Source organism: Ovis canadensis, chromosome X, assembly GCF_042477335.2.
Source record: "Ovis canadensis isolate MfBH-ARS-UI-01 breed Bighorn chromosome X, ARS-UI_OviCan_v2, whole genome shotgun sequence".
Classification (NCBI taxonomy): Eukaryota; Metazoa; Chordata; class Mammalia; order Artiodactyla; family Bovidae; genus Ovis; species Ovis canadensis.
Genome location: NC_091727.1, coordinates 113,135,372 through 113,145,008, shown reverse-complemented (window position 1 = coordinate 113,145,008; position 9,637 = coordinate 113,135,372).

Here is a 9,637-nt window from a genome sequence, read left to right as displayed (position 1 = left end):
TTTTGCCTTGTAATTGTTTAATAGAGTGTAAAGACATTTTCATTCTTGAAAATGGGAAAAAAATACACTACTAAGTTGACACCTAAGAAATTAGATTGCTGTATATTTCTAATGAGCAAATTATTTTCATCTGTAATGAGAAAGAAAGGAACTATAAATACATGCCAAGCTGACATTCTCATGTAATTAAAAAGGGCAGAACTGTTGCTTTTCCTCACCTTAACATTTTTGAAACAAAATCAAGTTTTGTTTTGAGAAGTCATCCCCTGAATTATTTCTATCTCATCATTGGAATATCTGTTTCCTGAGTGCCACTGCCCTCCACACTTCCTCCCCACTCGTTTAGTTATTTAACATAAATATAACACCTCAGTATTTTAACAACAAAATATTAAATATTTGACTTCCACATGTTGTAATGATCCGTTCCATTTTAGGCCAGGCATATTGATTTTCAGGAAAAACTGTTTTCTTCACAAAAAGCTTATTTAAAAGTTGTCTGTCTTGTGAATCAACACTACCATTTTGTAATCATACAGTATTCTGGAAAACACTAAAAGCATGTGGCTTAATTTTATGAGAAACAGCCATGGCATCCTTTATACTAAAATTTAAAGTTGAGTAGAAATTTGCAGGGTATTACTAGTTAATATGTATTCAATATGTATGAATACTATCATATATATTTGATTGTATTTTTTAAATAATAAAACCCTAAGGGAAAATACACTACTGTCTCTAGATATAGATGATTGTGACTTCAGATTATGGTCCAGAGCATAAGTCATGCTACTTATGAATTTGATATTGTTCTCAGGCTGCCATGTTCAATACTAACTAAAATACATACTAAAACAACTTTTGCCTTAACTTTGTAATAATACTTTATAGGTAAACAATAGAAGAGACTCTTAATACTTTAGATTCAGGTTCAATATTTTAGAGTGTCTATTATGTATCTGATCCTGATTATAATAGTAAAAAAATGTTTGTATGAGAAAATGAAAAGCATAGTGTAAAAATAGGTAAACTTATTTATGAATATATTATTGTTGTTGCTTTAATCACTAAGTTGTGTCTGACTCTTTGAGACTCCATGGACTGTAACCCACCAGGCTCCACTGTCCATGGGATTTCCCAGGCAAGAATACTGGAGTGGGTTGCCATTTCTTTCTCCAGGAAATCTTCCCAACCCAGGGACCCTACCCACATCTCCTGCATTGCAGGGGGACTCTTTACCACTGAGCCACCTGGGAGGAATTTGAATGCATGTACCTTAAATTATTTAATATTACCCAAATAATTAATTGAAGAATAATTGTTAGAAAAAAAGACACTATGAGATTTAAAACACTTTAAGACAATAAACAAATTACATTTAAGCATTTTATAATGTGCAAATTTAAATATAAGCAAGATGATTTCAGGTAAACTGACAAAATGTTCCAGGTCGTTCTTAATTACTTACAAACAAGAATATATTATTTATCTTTTTACTTAGAAAATTAGAGTCATTCAACTAAAATTTCCTTACTACCTGCCAGCCTCTGGCAGCTAACATTCTTTCTGTCTCTTCAATTCGACGTTTCTGGTTACTTCATGTAACTGGAATCATATAATGTTGTAATTTTATGACTGGCTTTTTTTGCATTAGAATTAAGTCTTAAGTGTTTCTCTATGTTGCAACACGTAACAGAATTCCCTTTCTTTTTAGGGCTGAATAATACTCATATATATATACCTCATTTTCTTTTTACATTCATCTATCAATAGATACTTGGCTTTTTCTACCTTTTAGCTACTGTAAATAATGCTGCTGTGACCACAGGTGAACAACATTATCTTCAAGGATACGCTTTTAATTATTTGGGGGCACATACCCAGAAATGGAATTGCTAGAGCATATAGTAATTATATTTTTAATTTTTTGAGGAACCACCATACTATTTTCCAGAGCCAGTTACACCATTTTATATTCCCACCAGCAATGTACAAAGGGTTCTAGTTTCTACACATCTTTGCAAACACTTTTTATTTACTATTTTTTACAATAAACATCCTAATGGATGTGAAGCAACATCACATTGTGGTTTTGATTTGCATTTCCTCAGGGATTAGTGATACTGAGCATCTTTTTACGTGCTTATTGGTCATTTATAAATGTTTTCTTCAGGAAACCATCTATTTAAATCTTTGGCCTATTTTTAACTTGGATTGTTTTCTCTGTTGACTTGTAGAAATTCTTTATCCTGTGTATTAATTCTTTTTTTTTTTTTTGCAGTGTAAACTGGGGTTCAGGATGGGGAACACGTGTACACCCGTGGTTGATTCATGTTGATGTGTGGCAAAACCAATACAGTATTGTAAAGTAAAAAAAAAAATAATAATAAATGTATTAATTCTTGATCAGATATATGATTTTTTCCCATACCATGGGCTGCCTTTTCATTCTGTTCCTAGTGACCTTCAATGTACAAAAGTTTTGATTTTGATAAAATCCACTGTATCTACTTTTTTCTTCTGCTGCTTGTGCTTTGGTTTCACATCCAAGAAATCACTGCAAAATCCAGTGTCATGTAGCTCTTTCTTATCTTAACTTTCAAAGCTCTTACATATAAGTCTTTGACCTATTTCAAGTTAGTTTTTATATATGGTATAAGGTCAGGGTTCTACTTCATTGTTTAGTATGTGGATATCCAATTTTCCCAATGCCATTTGTTGAATTCTTCCTTTAAGTTTCTTGAACATACAAAGTTAACTCCTGCTTCTGGGCCTGTGTATTTATAGCCTCTTCCATTCGAAAAGCTCTGATTCTACATATTCATGAGGTTGGTTCCATCTTATCATAAAGGTTCAATTCAAATATTACATCCTCACATAAGCCTCCTGTTCTCAAAAAATCCCTTGGTCACCACCCAAGGATATCTCTATTAAATTACCTTATTTCATTTTGTTCATCAAATTTTTCACTGTCAAATTTTTTTATTTATTCAGATTTGTATAGTCTCCTCTATCCTCCCTCTCCCTGTCTTTATAGAAGGTAAGCTCCATGAGATCAGGGACTCTGCCTATCTCCTTCTACCCTATATAACTAGGACAACAACAAGATGCTGGAAACCATAGGAGAGCAATAAATGTTTGTTGAATTATAATTGTCAATAATAAGCTATAAACTGTTTTGCTGCTTCAGCATTTGTCCTAGGCTGCTGAAATAAAATGAATCAACATTGCATGGAGAGTCACGATATTATTCAAAATGCGCATTCACACTTATCTTTCATAGAGTAAAAAAAAAAAGTCTGTTTTATTATCAAAGCAAAATTCAAATAACAAAATATGTAATACAAAGGAAGGTAGTTACTATTTCCTTTCCAGTGTGTCTCTTTTCTTTTGTCCCATTACTTTTGAAGAAAATGCCATATGCTGTAAAGTTTAATGGGATGGCAAAATGACTTGAATACAAATTGGTCTGCCTGACTTGGAAAATACATCATTTGGTGATGTAGCATCTCTGAAAGATGTTTTGGAAAGTGTTTTTGTATATTTACTAGAAATACTAATTTAAATTGGGCTATATTTCTCAACAGGGTGCAGATATGATTTTCAGCCAGAACAGTTATCAAAGTATATTGTTTCAGGCTATTTATTCAAGAAGAGAGAATAGAGGACAATTCTCCAATGGGAGTGAAAAAGTTGCATAATGATGTCATAAAACATTAACTTAACAGTAGGAAATAGCACTTATGATCCACTGTAAGTTTTGTTCTCTTGGGTTTAATTTTTTTTTTTACAACCATAGTAAATCCAATAGACACATAATTTCTTTATTGAGTCAGAAATTGTATTTGTTTTCAAAAACTAGCAATCTTCTACTAACACAAAGCAAACACAGACCCATAGACCACACATACACAAAATACATGAAATTTTGAGCATATTTTAAAGATATTCTGAGTATTTTTCCCTTTGGTAATTATTTAGACATTATGAACTGAATATAGGCTCCTGCTGACTCTCAGAATACCATGATGGATGTAAATTTTGAAAAACTACTAGATGTAGAAACATTATGTTACTCTCTTACCAAATGGTGAAATGGTGAAGAAGTTTTCAGTCTCAATGAGAAAATGGCCTGCTCATCTGAGTCCCTTCAAAGTGGAATGATGCACAAATGTGTTGTCTCTACTTACAAGTTGTTTCAGTGATAGCACAGACTCTCTTGTTCTCAGAAATGCAAGGATCCCTTATATTTTCAAGGTAAGTTTCTCTGCAAGTCTGAGTATCACAAATATCAAATTTCATGTTATCACTGGAAGATATCCACGGATTCTTAAATGTTTCAGTACTTTAGTAAAGCCCCCGTTTACACAATAGCTAAAAATAATATTTTATCCTTCAATATTCAAAATTTATTTTACTTTATTATTCACAATGCTTAATTCCTCCTTAAAGGAATTGACTTCACATCACCAACACTTCCAGTGCCTCAATTGAATGCTAATTTTAGATAATCCATAACCCTACTGTTTTGGGCTTCCCTGGTAGATCAGCTGGTAAGGAATCTGTCTGCAATGCAAGAGACCTGGCTTGATCCCTGGGTTGGGAAGATCCCTTGGAGAAAGGCATGGTAACCCACTCCAGAATTCTGGAGAATTCTTCAGAAGCCTGGAGAATCCCCAAGGACAGAGGAGCCTGGCGGGCTACAGTCCATGGGGCCACAAAGAGTCAGACGCAACTGAGCACAGCACAGCACAACCTTACTGTTTTAGCTCTTTTATTTTTGTTCTGCTGTCAGTGGAGATGGAAGACAGATATATAGTGTTCTCTATATAACAGACTTTCATATACTTGAAACCCATTATAAGTTTCTCCTCAGTCTTCTCTGCCTCAGCCTAAATAAGCTTAGTTCTTTCCACTTATTCACATGAGTCTTAATTTCTGAAATTTGAAATACTTTCAGAATCCTTTAAATTATATCTTTGAGTTTTCTAAACCTATATCATTTTTAAAAAATGATACATTTTTGCCAAAGCATATTTTTAGTACTATAACTACAGAGCTTTGCCAAGTGGTTACAAATCTACAGGTTGTTAATAACAATATATGTATATTCAGTCACTGAAAAGTTTTATTGTCCTTTCCATCCTTTTAGTGCTTTCCAAGTGGCACTAGTGGTAAAGAACCTGCCTGCCAATGCAGGTAACATAAGAGCTGTGGGTTTGATCCCTGGGTCAGGAAGATTCCCTGGAGGAGGGCATGGCAACCCACTCCAGTAACCTTGTCTGGAGAATCCCATGGAAAGAGGAGCCTGGCAGGCTACAGTCTGTAGGGTTATAGGGAGTTGGAACACAACTGAAGCAACTTAGCACGACTTAGCACACACACATCTTTTAAATGAACTCAATTATGCCAATTATTCATCTTGAAAATTACTTAGCTAGCTCTAGTGATATGAATAGACATTCACTTGGTTCTATGCATTATTTCTGAATCAGAAGAGACTTGAACCTGCTTACATACATGCTCCATTTCACACAACTTATCAGTACTAAAGCAATTACTAAAGAATACTGTAAATAATAATATTCTAGATAATATTTGACTATAGTAAAACAATTTATTTATTATGAACATAAACACATGATCATAAACTTTACAAATAAGTATACTTATTTGTAGATTTTGGAGAATGGATAAATATATCCCCTGAAGAGTTGTTTAAACAGACAATGGTGAAATTATATTCTTGAGAATAATTCTCAGTAAAATGTGTTCATCAACAAAGACATTGTCTTAGTCCTAGAAATGCTACCATTATGTGTTTCTAGGGTTAAATGTAAAATGAAAAAAGTGAAAGTGAGCTCACTTAGTCATGTCCGACTCTTTGTGACCCCATGGACTGTAGCCTACCAGGCTCCTCTGTCCACGGCATTTTCCAGGCAAGAGTACTGGAGTGGATTGCCATTTCCTCCTCCAGGGGATCTTCCCAACCCAGGGATTGAATCCCAGGTCTCCTGCATTGCAGGAAGACACTTTACCATCTGAGCCACCGTGGTGCTATAAATGTTAGGGTTAATCGTAAAGATTTATTAAAACAGAATTGGTAACACTACAGTTCTTGGTCTGTTGCCTAGTCAGCTAATTGATTTTGTAAGTGGTATTCACTAGTTTGCCTGCAGGAGTGGTTGCCTTCATTAGAAAAGAAAACAAAAGAGTAACTCCCAGGAAACAGGTGACCCCTATAGACTGGCCAGTCATCTCACAATGCCTCCCTGAAGTCACAAGAGTAAGTCAGTAAGAAACTGCAGATGAGTCCACTCATCCAGTAGTTCGAAGGCCAACAAAAAATTAAGCTGCACTATTGGAGATTCACTAACATGGAAAGGTAGCTTTGTCAGTATGGAAAAATGGCATGGAGCTGTGAAGTCATCTAAATGGAATACAAATCCCAATCCTATCATTCACTTATGCTTTGGGAAAATTTCTTAATTCTCTTCCCTCACTTTTATCTTCTGTAAAATTGGAATGAAATAGTTTCTGATCATAGTGCTGCTATGATGACTCAAGTTAATAATTACTGCAAAGCTTTGGGAGTAGCATGTGATCCACAGTATAAGCTGTATGGAATTGTTAAATAAAAATTCTTGCAAGGCTTGCAGTTATGCTTCTGAGTAGGAATATCTCATAGATGTCAGAAGCTCCATAGTTAAAGGTCACAACGGTCACATAGAACATCAAAAATGAAGGGAAATTTAGAACTCTTTAGTTGAATACGTTGCAAAATACTTTTTAGCACCTAGGTCCTATTTTCAAATGAAACTTATTCAGATACCCAATTTATGAAATAGATAAAAGCAGGGTTGCTTTAAGAATGGTCCTATCTTTCAGTCTTGGCAGCTGTAAAGGTCTGATTCCTCTTAAAAACAAGAGGCCCATAAAATGTACAATACTGGGACCAAAATGCACTTGGTAAATTTTTAGTAATTATGATCTGTCAATGTAGATTCATCCCCTGTACCACTCTGATGGAAGATGTTAATGATAGGGGAGCTATGGATGTATTGGAAAAGGGAGTATATACAAAATCTCTACCTTTCTCTCAATTTTACTGTGAACATTAAACTGTTCTTAAAAATCTGAATAAAAATATATAAAGGTTCATTTTAAAAAACAAAAGAAACATTCTATATTAACAGATTACTCTCTAGGTGCTATCATTCAAATAAGTAGCTCCCAAGAAATGTGAACAATCAGCTTTGATGATGTATTCTCTCCAGTTTGCAGTAGAACATTCTACAATTAGTTTAAGTATCTGTCTCCTACAAATTTGGAGCCCACAATGAGTTTTTCAGTCATCTGATCAGAGATCAAACCTCCCCAAAAGAAATGTTTTCCATTTCCTGGCTAATTCAGTGGCTTTTGGTATTAATTCATTCAAGATACTGTACAGCCACCACCACTATCCAATTTCATTAACCCAAAAGAAAACTCTGCACTCATTAGTCACTCCACTTCCTCCACTCTCTCCCTCCAGTTCCTGACAACCACTCATCTCCCTTATTTCTTTATAAATTTGCCTATTCTGGACACTTCAAATAAATGGAATCATACAATATGTGGCTTTTCTCTCTGGCTTCTTTGGATTAACGTAATATATTTTGAAGTTCATCCATGTTTCAGCATTTTCATTCCTTGTAAGTGATGCATAATATTCCATTGTATAGCTACACTACATTTTGTTTAGCAGCTGATGAACATTTTTCTTTCCCTCACTTCTGGGATATAATGAAAAGTGGTGCTATGAACATTTAAATACAAGTTATTTTAGGAATATATGTTTTCAGTTATCGCAGGTATTTACCTAAGAGCACAGCACAGACTCATATGGAAATTGTATGTTTAAATATTAATGAACAGCCAAAGTCGTGGTTTCTATAGCAGTTCTATCGTTTTATATTCCTACCAGCAAGTGTTTTAATCTCTCCACATCCTCATCAACTCTTGCTATTTTTTAATGACCAATCTAATAAATTTGAAATAATATCTCACAGTGGTTTTAATTTGTATTTCCCTGATGACTAAAGAATCAGTACTTCCAAATTGTGATGCTGAAGACTCTTGAGAGTTACTTGGACAGCAAGGAGATCAAACCAGTCAATCCTAAAGGAAATTAACCCTGAATATTCATTGAAAGGACTGATGCTGAAGCTCCAATACTTTGGCCACCTGATGCAAAGAGCTAACTCATTGGAAAATACCCTGATGGTGGGAAAGATTGAGGGTAGGAGGTTTGGAAGGAGGTGACAGAAGATGAGATGGTTGGATGGCATCACTGACTCAATGGACATGAGTCTGAGCAAACTCCAAGAGACAGTGAAGGACAGGGAAGCCTGGTGTGCTGCAGGTCATGGGGTCACAAAGAGTCGGACATCACTTAGTGACTGAACAACAATGACTAAGGATGCTGAGCATTTTCAATGTGATTATTGGTCATATATTTATCTTTTTTGGAGAAATTACTTTTCAGCTATTTTGCCAATATTGCCCATGTTTTAGTTAGATAGTTTTTTTAATTTTTTTTGGTTCCTGAGTTGTAAGTAGTCATTATATTTTCCAGACACATTGTTACTATATATATGGTTTTGAAATATTTTCTCACATTCTGTGGATTATCTTTTCACTTTTTAAATAACCTTGTATGCACAAAAGTTTTCAATTTTGGTGAAGCCCAATTTACATGTTTTCTCCTTTCTTGCTTGTGATTTGGGTGTCATAGCTATGTGTACATTGGCAAATTCAGGAATATTAAAATTTACTCCTGTTTTCTTCTATGTGTTGTATACTTTTAGCTCTTAGTTCTTTGATCCACTTTGCGTTATTTTTTAAAATTGGCATGAGGTAAGGGTCATGCTTTTGCAAGTGAATATCTAGTTGTTGCAGGACCATTCCTTGAAAAGACTATTCTTTCCCCATTAAATTGTCTTGGCAACCTTGTTAAAATCAACTCGATAAGGATATATGGATTTTTGGACAATTCCATTCAACTGATCTATAAGGATATCCCTATGGCAGAAATACACTCCTTTGATTACTGCAGCTTTGTTCCAAGATTTAAAATTAGGATAGGCGAGATCATCAGCTTCTTTTCTCTTTTCCAAGATTGCTTAGGTAACTCAGGTTCCCTTGCAATTCCATATATATTTCAGTGTCAATTTTCCAGTTTCACTAAAAATATGGTTGAGATCAATATCTTATTGAATCTGTAGCTCATTTAAAGGAGTATTGGTATTTTAACAATATTAAGTATTTCAATCAAGTAAACATGGAATATTTTCCTATTTATTTAGGTCATTTAAATTTTTTTTTATTTTACTTTACAATACTGTATTGGTTTTGCCATATATCAACATGAATCCACCACGGGTGAACACGTGTTCATTTTTTATTTCTTTCAACTGTTTTCAGTATGTTAAACCTGCATCTATTTGGTTAAACTTATTCTTAAGTGTTTTATTCTTTTGTATCCTGTTGTAAATGGATTTATTTTAGTAATTTCATTTTTGGATTATTCATTTCCAGTATATAGCAATATAAATGATTTCTGTATGTTGATCTTACATTCTGCTCCTTTGATGAA